General features: G+C 44.7%; 1 protein-coding gene across 4 annotated transcripts in view; it reads left to right on the plus strand.

The window, feature by feature from the left end:
- Window positions 1-12,215, plus strand: part of chd7 (chromodomain helicase DNA binding protein 7) — a 322,761-nt gene that overhangs the window by 207,433 nt on the left and 103,113 nt on the right. The gene's annotated exons all lie outside the window — the stretch shown is intronic.

Here is a 12,215-nt window from a genome sequence, read left to right on the forward strand (position 1 = left end):
GCGATCATTTGATGCATTTCATAGAATTTACAGTGCAGAAGGAAGCCATTTGGACCATCAAGTCTGCACCGGCCCTTGGAAAGAGCACCCTATTTAAGCCCATGCCTCCAACCTATCCCTGTAACCCAGAAGCCCCACCTAACCTTTTGGACACTAAGGGGCAATTTAGCATGGCCAATTCACATAACCTGCACATCTTTGGACTGTGGGAGAAAACCGGAGCACCCGGTGGAAACCCACGCGGACACATGGAGGAAGTGCAAACTCCACACAGTCACCCGCAGCCAGAATTGAACCAGAATCCCTGGGGCTGTGAGACAGTAGTGCAAGTCACCATGCTGACCCAATTTGCCTTATAATTATAATTTGCATTATCATTCCAGAGAAGTCGACAATTTTGTATCCTTTCCTCCTTTGTGCCAACGCATCTATTGAAAGATTTTGGAGGGGGTTTACGAAACTGCTCAGTTAGTCACTCTCTGCATCACATGCTTATTGAACTCCTCCGGGTGCTCCGGTTTCCCCTCTCAAGTCCCGAAAGATGTGCTGTTAGGTGAATTAGACATTCTGAATTCTCCTTCAGTGTACCCAAACAGTTGCCGGAGTGTGGCAACTAAGGGATTTTCACAATAACCTCATTGCAGTGTTAATGTCAGCCTACTTGTGACAATGAAGATTAAACTACCTTCTTTACAAGTTTCAAATTATGTTCCACTTTCCTGGAGTTGGGATTTATAAGTCGTGGTGCCATTTGGCCCATTGTATGTGCAGTAGCTGACCAAAAGGGCAACTCACTGAGCACCATTCCACCACCTTCTCCTTGTCACCTTGGACAATTTTCCTCTTCAGATAATAGTCTAATTCTCTTTTGAAGGCTTCAATTAAACCTGCCTCCACACTCTCAGGCAATGCAACCCAAACCCTAACCACTCGCTGCATTAAAACAATTCTCCTGTCAGTTTTGTTTCTTATTATTATTTTAAATCTGTGTCCTCTTGTTCACTATCCTTTCCAAAGTGGGAACAATTTCTCTCAATCTCCTCTGTCTGGACCCCTCATGATTTTGAAAACCTCTAACAAATTTCTTCTCAAATTTGCTTTCTGAAAGGAAACTCCTAATTTCTCCAACTTGACTTCATAACCCAAGTTTCTCATCTCTAGAACCATCCTCGTAAATATTTTATGTACCCTGAGATACCTTCCCATCCTTCCTAAAGTCCGGCGCTCAACTGAACACAATATTCATACAAATTTAACGTAACATATTGAATTAATAAAGTCCAGGATATGCTCTTTCAACGTATCCTACCACATTCACTGATTTATGTACCTTTTCACCCAGACCCTTCTACTCCTGCGCCCTATAGAGTTGTACCCTATATTTTATATTATGTCTCTGTTCTTTCTACCAAAATTAATCATTTCACATTTCTCTGCATTGAACTTCATCTAACATATATGTATCTACCCATTCCACCAACTTATCTGTGTCCCTTTGATGTTCTGCACTATATCCTCCTCCTAGTTCACAATGCTTCCATGTTGTGTATCATCTGCAAGTTTTGAAACTGCTCTGTACACCAAGGTCTAGACCATTAATATATATTGGGAAAAGCAAGGATTCCAACACTGAACCCTGGGGAACACCACTCCAAACCTTCTTCAGGCTGAAAAACACACTTTAACCACAACTCTCCTGTCGCTGAGCCACTTCCATTTCCATGTTGCTGCTGTCCCTTTTATTCAGTGAGCTATAAATTTTCTTTAAAGTCTGTTGGCAGGACCGTATTAAACACCTTTTGGAAGTCCATGCACACCATGTCAACAACATTGCCCTCAACAACCAGCTCTATTACCTCTTCAAAAAACTCCCAGATGTTAGTTAAGCATGGATATCCTTTAAGTCAACGCTGGCTTTCCTTATTCTTCCATGCGACTATTAAGTTTGGCCTAAATTATAGTTTCTAGATGTTTTCCCACCATTGAAGTTGAACTGACTGACCTAGTTGCTGGGTGTACCCTTTTTTGAACAAGGATTCAAATTATGCAATTCTCCAGTCCTCTCACACCAGTTATAGGTTTAAGGAAGACTGAAAAATTGTGGCAATTTTCACTCCCGCTTCCTCAGTATCCTTGGATCTATCACATCTCCTGGTGCCTTATCAACTTTAAATTGCAGATAACATATTCAATCCTCGCATTTCCATTTTAAACCCACCTAGTATATGAATTCACATCTTTTACCAGAGCCTGGGTCGCATCTTCTTCCTTTGTGAAGACAAATATGAAGCATTAATATAGTACCTCAGATATGCCCTCTACCCCTATGTGGAAATCAACTTTTTGATCACTAATCAGCCCTACCCCTCCTCTTGCCACCCTTTTACTATTTATATGCCGACAGAAAACTTTGAGATTCTCTTTTACACTAACTGCCAGTCTTTCTTCATACTTGAAAACATACGTGACCTCATCCCCACCAACCTGCCTGCTGCAGATGCATCTGGCCATGATATTATCGGTGGAAGTGACCAATCCTTGTGGAGTCAAAGTTCCATTTTCGCATTGAGGATGCTCTCCATCATATTGTGTGGCACTACTGCCGTGCTAAATGTGATGGACTTTGAGAGCGGCACAGTGGTGCAATGGTTAGCACTGTTGCCTACGGCGCTGAGGGCCTGGTTTCGATCTCGGCAGCGGGTCACTGACAGTGTGGAGTTTGCGCATTCTCCCCATGTTTGCATGGGTTTCACCCACCCCCCTCAAAAGCCAAAGATGTGCAGGGTAGGTGGATTGGCCATGCTAAATTGATCCTTTATTGGACAAAAATGATTGGATACTCTAAATGCGCAGTGCGGGCAAATTTTTAAAAATTGTTCCTGGCCATTTTGAAGGCCGCTCACAGCCGGCATTATTTAAAGCCAGCTGGTGCGGCTGTTGCGCTTGGATTTGCACTATCGGGAGCGCCACGACGGACAGCTCTGCAACTCTACCAACTCCTGCTCTTGACCCACCCGCGTGTGACCCATGCTGGCCGACCTGTGCGATCCACCATTTTCTCTTTCTTTATTGCGCGCAGCACGGTAGCACAAGTGGCTAGCACTATGGCTTCACAGTGCCAGGGTCCCCGGTTTGATTCCCCACTGGGTCACTGTGTGGAGTCTGCACGTTCTCCCCGTGTCTGCGTGGGTTTCCACAGGGTGCTCCGGTTTACTTCCACAGTCCAAATACGTGCAGGTTAGGTGGATTGGCCATGCTAAATTGCCCTTAGTGTCCGAAAAGGTTAGATGGGGTTATTGGGTTATGGGGATAGGGCGCAAGTGGGTTGGTGCAGACCCGATGGGCCGAATGGCCTCCTTCTGCACTATGTTCTATGTTTGTTGCTGACAGAAATGGAGGAAATGGTTTTTGGTCCCTTTGGCCCCATTGGTCTCTTTGGCCGCACGAACATGGAAAGAAAAAGGCTGCGACCATATAACAACAAATGCGGCCACACTGCGCATGCGTGCCCGATCATCCATGCGCATCAATGATCGGGAACGCGTGCGCAGTGCGGGCAAATTTTTTTTAACTGTTCCTGGCCATTTTGAAGGCCGCTTACAGCCGGCATTATTTGAAGCCAGCTGGTGCGGCTGTTGCGCTTGGATTTGCACTATCGGGAGCGCCGCAACGGACAGCTCCGCAACCCTCCCGACTCCTGCCCTTGACCCACCCGCGTGTCGCGCCCCTGAGTTTGACAGTGCCGGTTGTAGATGGTACACATGGCTGCTATGGTTTGTCGGTGGTGGAGGGTTTGAATGTTTGTGGAAGGGGGAGCAATCAAGCGGCTGCTTTGTCCTGGATGGTGTTGAGCTTCTTTAGTGTTGTTGGAGCTGCATTCATCCAGGCAAGTGGAGAGTATTCCATTGCACTCCTGACTTGTGCCTTGTAGATGGTGGATAGGCTTTGGGGGGGGGGGTGTTCTGTACAGAAGAAACAGGACCAATCCAAGCCAGCCAATTACCGCCCGATCAGTCTATTCTCCATCAACATCAAAATAATGGAAGGAAACATCAACAGTGTTATCAAGCAGCAATTAGCAATAACCTGCTCATGGACGCTCAATTTGGGTTCCGCCAAGGTCACTCAGCTTCTAACTTTGTTACAGCCTTGGTTCAAGCATGGACATGAGAGCTGAATGCCAGACGCAAGGTGAGAGTGACTGCCCTGGACATCAAGGCAGCATTTAACCGAGTATGGCATCAAGGAGCCCTAGCAAAACTAGAATCAATGGGAATCGGGGGGGGGGGGGGGGGGGGGGAACTCTCCGCTGGTTGGAGTCATACCTGACACAAAGAAAGATCATTATGGTGGTTGAAGATCAATCATCTCACCTCCAGGACATCACTGCAGGAGTTCCTCATGGTAGGCCCAACCATCTTCAGTTGCTTCATCAATGACCTCCCTTCCATCATAAGGTCATAAGTCGGGATGTTCGCAGATGACTGAACAATGTTCAACATCATTCGCGACTCCTCAGATAACAAAGCATGCGTGTCCAAATGCAGCAAGACCCGGACAATATCCAGGCTTGGGCTGACAAGTGGCAAGTGTTGCTCGTTATGCTTTCCTTAATTTGCTCTGTTTTAATTACCTTTGCTCAAGAGTCACCAGGTATCTTTTTGATACCACCACAAGGTTCAAAACCGAATACTGATCAGTGACTCGATACACCAGTTCGTAAGTTTGAAATCAATGCACATTTATTTACACACGCAGTCAATTATTACTCATGCACAAACTCTACTCACTAAACTACAACACTACTAAAAGCCTATACTTAGCTTTGGGCGCCCACTCAGTCAGAGGAACAATGGCCGTTGTCCGGTTCTGATACTGCTGGCTTCGAACTGGTATAGAATAGTAGTGAGGTGCGCCTATCTCGTAGCGTGTGTTGACCTTAGACTTACTTGGCTGGTGCTTGGCGGGACTCGCGTCGCTGAAAGCCAAATGCCAAGGTGAAGATGGAGAGTTCAAGAGTTCTTAAGAGCGCGTTCTGACCTTGGGGACTCTGTTTTATACCCTAAAGGGTTTTGCGCCCTTCTGGGCGGACCCTGGACTTGGTCCCAATTAATTGGACCATGTCCCAATCATTTGTATCGATTCTCTCCAATAACGGGGTTGTTCCTTGATCGCTAGGTAACCGTTGGCCTGCCTTTGTTTTAGTCTCCACTGGCGCCGGGGAGTCTGCCCTGGTACCGATTGTTTAAATGTTTCTCTTTTGTCCCCGGAGATAGCTCATTACTATGCTAATGGCTTGTAGTTTCAGTTCTGTCTGGGCTCCGCAAGTTCCAATCCACAGGAAACCTTGTACCTGCTTGTTTTCCTAGTGCTGTCCATTTTTCCCTGTACTCTTTGCAAATGTCCATTTTGGAAACGGGACGTGGCCACCCCAGGTGGCTACACAAGTTACTTTCACGCCGCACGTGCCAGACAATCACCATCTCCTACAGGAGAGGATCTAACCATCACCCCTTGACATTCGGTGACATTGCCATTGCTGAATCACCCATAATCAACATCTTAGAGGTTACCATTGATCAGAAATTGAACTAGAATAGCCATATTAATACTGTGGATACCAGAGCAGGTCAAAAGGCTAGGAATTCCATGGCGAATAACTCACCTCCTGACCCCCCCCCCCCCTGTCCACCATCTACCAGGCACAAGTCAGGGGTGTAATGGAAAACTAGTCTGGATGAGTGCCGCACCAACACTCGAAGCAACTGGGGATGGGCAATAAATGCTGGCCTAGTCAGCAACGACCGCATCCCATAAATGAATTTAACTTACTCTTTGCTTTTCTTGTTTGCTTCTTTATCTCTTCTCTTAATCCTTTATATTCAGCTTGTTTTTCAATTGTTTTTTCTACCGTACACCTGTCATAAGCACGTCTTTATCTTAAGTTCTTTCTCCTATATCATCCAAGAATCTCTGGATTTGTTTGCCCTACCTTTCCATTTCAACGGAATGTACCTTGGCTGTGCCTGGATTGTCTTTTCTTTGAAGGGATCCCATTGATCAGCTACCATTTCTCCTGCGAACCTTTCACTCCACTCCAATTTATTTGGCTCAGACCTACTCTTACCCCATCGAAGTTGCCTTTTCCCCAGTTAATTTTTCTTACTATGGGCTGCTCTTTTTTTCTCTCCTAAAAGGTAATAGAACATAGAACAGTACGGCACAGTACAGGCCCTTCAGCCCACGATGTTGTGCCGACCATTTATCATAAACTAAGGCCAACGTAACCTACACCCCTTCAATTTACTGCTGTCCATGTGCCTGTCCAAGAGTCACTTAAATGTCCCAAATGACTCCGACTCCACCAGCCCTGCTGGCAGTGCATTCCACGCACCCAACACTCTGTGTAAAGAACCGACCTTTGGCATCTTCCCTATACCTTTCTCCAATCACCTTAAAAATATATCCCCTCATGACAGCCATTTCCGCCCTGCGGAAAAGTCTCTGGCTATCCACTTTATCCATGCCTCTCCATCACCTTGTACACCTCTATCAAGTCACCTCTCTTCCTTCTTCACTCCAGTGAGAAAAGCCCTTGCTCCCTCATTCTTTCTTCATAGGACATGCCCTCTATTCCAGTCAGCATTCTGGTAAATCTCCTCTGTACCCTCTCCAAAGCATCCACATCCTTCCTATAATGAGGCGACCAGAACTGGACACAATTTTCCAAGTGTGGTCTAACTAGGGTTTTCTAAAGCTGCAGCAAAACCTCATGGCTATTAAACTCAATCCCCCGTTAATAAAGCCAACATACCATACGCCTTCTTAGCAACCCGATCCACCTGGGTGGCAACTTTGAGGGATCCATGTACGTGGACCCCAAGATCCCTCTGTTCCTCCACACCTCCAAGAATCCTGTCTTTAATCCCGTATACAGCATTCAAATTCGACCTTCCAAAATGAATCACTTATCAAGGTTGAACTCCATCTGCCACTACTCAGCCCAGCTCTGCATCCTGTCAATGTTCTGTTGTAACCTGCAACAACCCTCAACACCATCTGCATTTCCACCAACCTTCGTGTCATCGGCAAACTTACTAACCCATCCTTCCACTTCCTCATCCAAGTCGTTTATAAAAACCACAAAGAGCAGAGTGCCCAGAACAGATCCCTGCAGGACACCACTGGTCACCGACCTCCAGGCGGAATACTTTCCATCCACTACCACTCGCTGTCTTCTTTCGGCCAGCCAATTCTGTATCCAGACAGCCAAATTTCCCTGTATCCCATGCTCCCTAACTTTCTGAATGAGCCTACCATGGGGAACCTTCTCAAATGCCATACTGAAATCCATATACACCATATGGGGCTGGTTTAGCACCGGGCTAAATCACTGGCTTTGAAAGCAGACCAAGGTAGGCCAGCAGCGCGGTTTAATTCCCGTACCAGCCTCCCCGAACAGGTGACGGAATGTGGCGACGAGGGGCTTTTCACAGTAACTTCATTTGAAGCCTACTTGTGACAATAAGCGATTTTCATTTCATTTCCACTGCCCGACCTTCATCAATGTGTCTTGTCACATCCTCAAAGAATTCAATGAGGCTTGTGAGGCATGACCTGCCCCTCACAAAGCCATGCTGACTATCTTTAATCAAACTATGTTTTTCTAAAAAGTCATAAATCCTATCTCTCAGAATCCTTTCCAGTATTTTGGTGACCACAGATGTAGGACTGATGGGTCTGTAATTCCCAGGGATTTCCCTATTCCCCTTCTTGAACAGGGGAACAACATTCGGCTCTCACCAGTCATCCGGCACTACTCCAGTGGAGAGTGAGGACGCAAAGATCATCGGCAACGGCGCAACAATCTCCTCTCTCGTAGTAACCTTGGGTATATCCCATCAGGCGCAGGGGACTTGTGTATCCTGATGCTTTTCAACATTTCCAGCACACCCTCCTCCTTAATATCAACCTGTTTGACTCTATTAACCTGGTTCACAATGTTTTTATGAGCAACAAGGTCCCTCTCTCTAGTGACTGCTGAAGCAAAATATTCACTTAGGGCCTCCCCCATCTCCTCAGACTCTAGGCACAAGTTCCCTCCACTATCCCTGATCGGCTCTACTCTCACTCTGATCATCCTCTTATTTCTCACATAAATGTAGAACACCTTGGGGTTTTCCCTAATCCTTCCCGCCAGGTCTTTTTCATGCCCCCTTCTAGCTCTCCTAAGTCCATTTTTTAGTTATTTCCTGGCTACCTTGTAACCCTCTAGAGCCGAGTCAAATCCTTGCTTCCTCAACCTTATGTAAGCTTCCTTCTTCCTCTCGACTAGAAGCTCCACTTCTCTTGTCATCCAAGGCTCCTTCACCTTACCATTCCTTCCTCGTCTCAGTGGGACAAAGCTATCCAGCATTCTCAACAAGTGCACCTTAAACAACCCCACATTACTGTTGTGCTTTTCCCCAAGAATAATTGTTCCCACTTTATGCTCCTCAGCTCCTGTCTAATAGCAGTATAATTTCCCCTTCCCCAATTAAATACCTTCCCATAATGTGTGTTCCTATCCCTCTCCATGACTATGGTAAAGGTCAAGGAGTTGTGGTCACTGTCACTGAAATGCTCTCCCACCGAGACGTCTGACACCTGGCCTGGTTCGTTGCTGAGCACCAAGTCCAATATGGCCTCCCCCCTAGTTGGCCTATCTACATATTGAGTCAGGAAACCTTCCTGTACACACCTGACAAAATCTGCACCATCCAAACCATTTGCAGTAAGGAGGTTCCAGTCAATATTAGGGAAGTTAAAGGCATCCATGACAACAACTGTTACTTCTGCACCTTTCCAAGATCTGACGCCCATTCTGTTCCTCTATCTCTTTGCTGCTATTGGGGGGTCTATAGAAAACTCCCAATAAAGTGGCTGACTGCTCCTTTCTTGTTTCTGACTTGCACCCATACTGACTCAGTAGACAAACCCTCCTCAACTACCTCCTTTTCTAGCTGTGATCTACTCCCTAATTAACAGTGCCATGCCCCCTCCTCTTTTACCTCCCTCCCTATTCTTCTGAAAACATCTCAACCCCGGAACATCTAACAACCATTCCTGCCCCTGTGAAATCCATGTCTCCATAATGGCCACAACATCATAGTTCCAAGTACTGATCCATGCTCTAAGTTCATCTCACTTATTCCTGACAATCCTTGCATTGAAACAGACACACTTTAACCCATTCCACTGAGTGCAACTTTGCCCTATCAACTATCTATCCTTCCTCACAGACTCACTGCATACTATTTCTACCTGTTCAACAGCTGCTCTATTCTCTGATCCGTAGCTCTGGTTCCCATCCCCCTGCCAAACTAGTTTAAACCCTCCCGAAGAGCTCTAACAAACCTCCCACCCAGGATATTGGTGCCCCTCCAGTTTAGGTGGATTCCATCCTTCAGTACAGGTCCCACCTTCCCCAGAAGATATCCCAATGATCCACATATCTGAAGCTTTCCCTCCTGCACTAGCCCTGTAGCCACGTGTTCAGCTGCACTCGCTCTCTTTTACTTGCCTCACTTAAACGTGGCACAGGTAGCAATCCTGAGATCACTACTCTGATGATGATCACAACTCTGGTAAGATCACTGTCTACAACTGCCACTTGATTTATTTGGCCCACTTCCTTTCCAAGAGCCAACTCTTGCAGTGTTTCCTTCTTCATTGGACTGGAAACATACTGCTGAAGAAAATTTTCCTGAATGCACTCCATTACTCTGGATTTATTCTTTCTCCTTGCTTAGCACCTCAGAATTCTATAAGGTCCTCTGTAATTCATCAACTTTTGGGGCTGCAGATTCTGTAATTTTGTTGCCTTTGATCATTCAGTTCTCTAATCTGACAAGCAACCTCCTGGCTACTTCTCAGCTCGGAGTTACCTCCAGGGCATGAATGTTTCCCTATTCTCAGTGACTAAACTGTTTTTAAAAATGTATGTCTGATTTAAGTGCATGTTTTTGAAACATCGAAAGTGATCATTTCCAGAAAAAGCAAGTTTTGCTGTCATCCTACAAGATCCTCAAGTTCATAATGACAATTGCATTTGTCTTTTTCAATCAATTACTTTCTGTGATTCACAGAATTTTCCATGGTTTTGCTCATTTTTGCAACCGCTTACATATGCTCTAAGCTTGAGAAAACAATTAATTCCGTATTAAAACAGATTCTACTAAAATATTCACATTCCTAAAAGTACAATTTCCAAATAAGAAAATTATATACACGGGAATAATGAGGTTTTGAATTTTATAATCAATTCCAGCTTCAATCAGGTAGTTGAAAATAACACAACTTTTGATTCCATTCATTTCCCCCATCTTGCTATTGGCCTTCGATTATCCTATATATATTTATTGTGCTTTTACCATTGTAGGTCTGAAACTGCCAATGTGGTTTTGCAACTCCTTTTTTAACAAATTTCTTCAGCTACCATTTTGCTTTTGACTTTGGGGTGCTTATGCTTCAGAAGAACTTTTCCAGGAGAGTCATTTCAGTCAATTTAAACAGAACGTCATAAGTTTATCCAAAGCTTAATTTGTTCTATCCTGTTTTTTTTATTGTGGGTGCAATTTTTTTGGAACGTCGAAAGCGAGCTTTTCTTCAAAAAAAAAAGCAAGTTCTGCTATCACCTTGCAGATTCTGAAGTTCACAATGACATTTGCAATTCTGTCTCTTTTTCAAATGAACTGCATTTTATGTGATTCACAGAACTTTCCATGGATTTGTGCAATCAATACATTTTTAAATGATACATTTCTAAGCACTATCTGGATTTCAAAATATCGAATGATATTCTGGTTTGAGGAATGAAATTAGTTATCTGTATCACTTTAAAAAATAAATTTAGAGTATCAAATTATTTTTTTCCAATTAAGGGATAATTTAGCGTGGCCAATCCACCTACCCTGCACGTCCTTTTGTGTTGTGAGGGTGAGATCTCCACAAACATGGGGAGAATATGCAAACTCCACCAGGACAGTGACCTGGGGCCGGGATCGAGCCCAGGTCCTCGGCGTCGTGATGCAACAGTGCTAAGCACTGCGACACCGTGCCGCCCACGTTATATGCATCATAACAAGCATTCCATATGTGTAGTGGAACTTTTGTACTTAATAGCGTGAAGGATGTTAATGCTGGGGGATAAAACATATTCTGTTTCAGGCACCGAATATCTTTTCATGTGCTTCCAGATCAAGGTTGGGGAATGAAGTGGAATATTCAAATTCTACTGCGCTAACTTTAATCCCTACATTAGCTTCTCACCAAAGCCGTGACATCCTTCCCAAAGTGTACTGTAAGAATTAGCCACAATATTCCACCTAAAGCCTAACCAATGTTTCTGTAAAGGTTTAGTGTACCTTCCTTGCTTTTGTACTTGAATTTTTTCCAGCTAGGATCCCACAAGATTTTGCTTTCAAAAGTTGTTATGGGGGACTTTAACTTTCCAAATATTGACTGGAAATACTATAGTTCGAGTACTATAGATGGGTCAGTTTTTGTACAGTGTGTGCAGGAGGGTTTTCTGACACAGTATGTAGACAGGCCAACAAGGGGCGAGGCCACATTGGATTTGGTACTGGGTAATGAACCCGGCCAGGTGTTAGATTTAGATGTAGGTGAGCACTTTGGTGATAGTGATCACAACTCGGTTATGTTTACTTTAGCAATGCAAATGGGCAGGGATAGGTATATACCGCAAGGCAAGAATTATAGCTGGGAGAAAGGCAATTATGATGCTATTCGGCAAGATTTAGGATGTATAGGATGGGGAAGGAAACTGCAGGGGATGGGTACAATCGAAATGTGGAGCTTTTTCAAGGAACAGCTACTGCGTATCCTTGATAAGTATGTACCTGTCAGGCAGGGAGGAAGTTGTCGAGCAAGGGAACCGTGGTTTACTAAGGAAGTTGAAGCACTTGTCAAGAGGAAGAAGAAGGCTTATGTTAGGATGAGACATGAAGGCTCAGTTAGGGCACTTGAGAGTTACAAGTTAGCCAGGAAGGACCTAGAGGGAGAGTTAAGAAGAGCGAGGAAAGGACACGAAAAGTCGTTGGCGGATAGGATCAAGGAAAACCCTAAGGCTTTCTATAGGTATATCAGGAACAAAAGAATGACTAGAGTAAGATTAGGGCCAATCAAGGATAGTAGTGGAAAGTTGTGTGTGGAAT

The sequence above is a fragment of the Scyliorhinus canicula genome, chromosome 10, assembly GCF_902713615.1.
Source record: "Scyliorhinus canicula chromosome 10, sScyCan1.1, whole genome shotgun sequence".
NCBI lineage: Eukaryota > Metazoa > Chordata > Chondrichthyes > Carcharhiniformes > Scyliorhinidae > Scyliorhinus > Scyliorhinus canicula.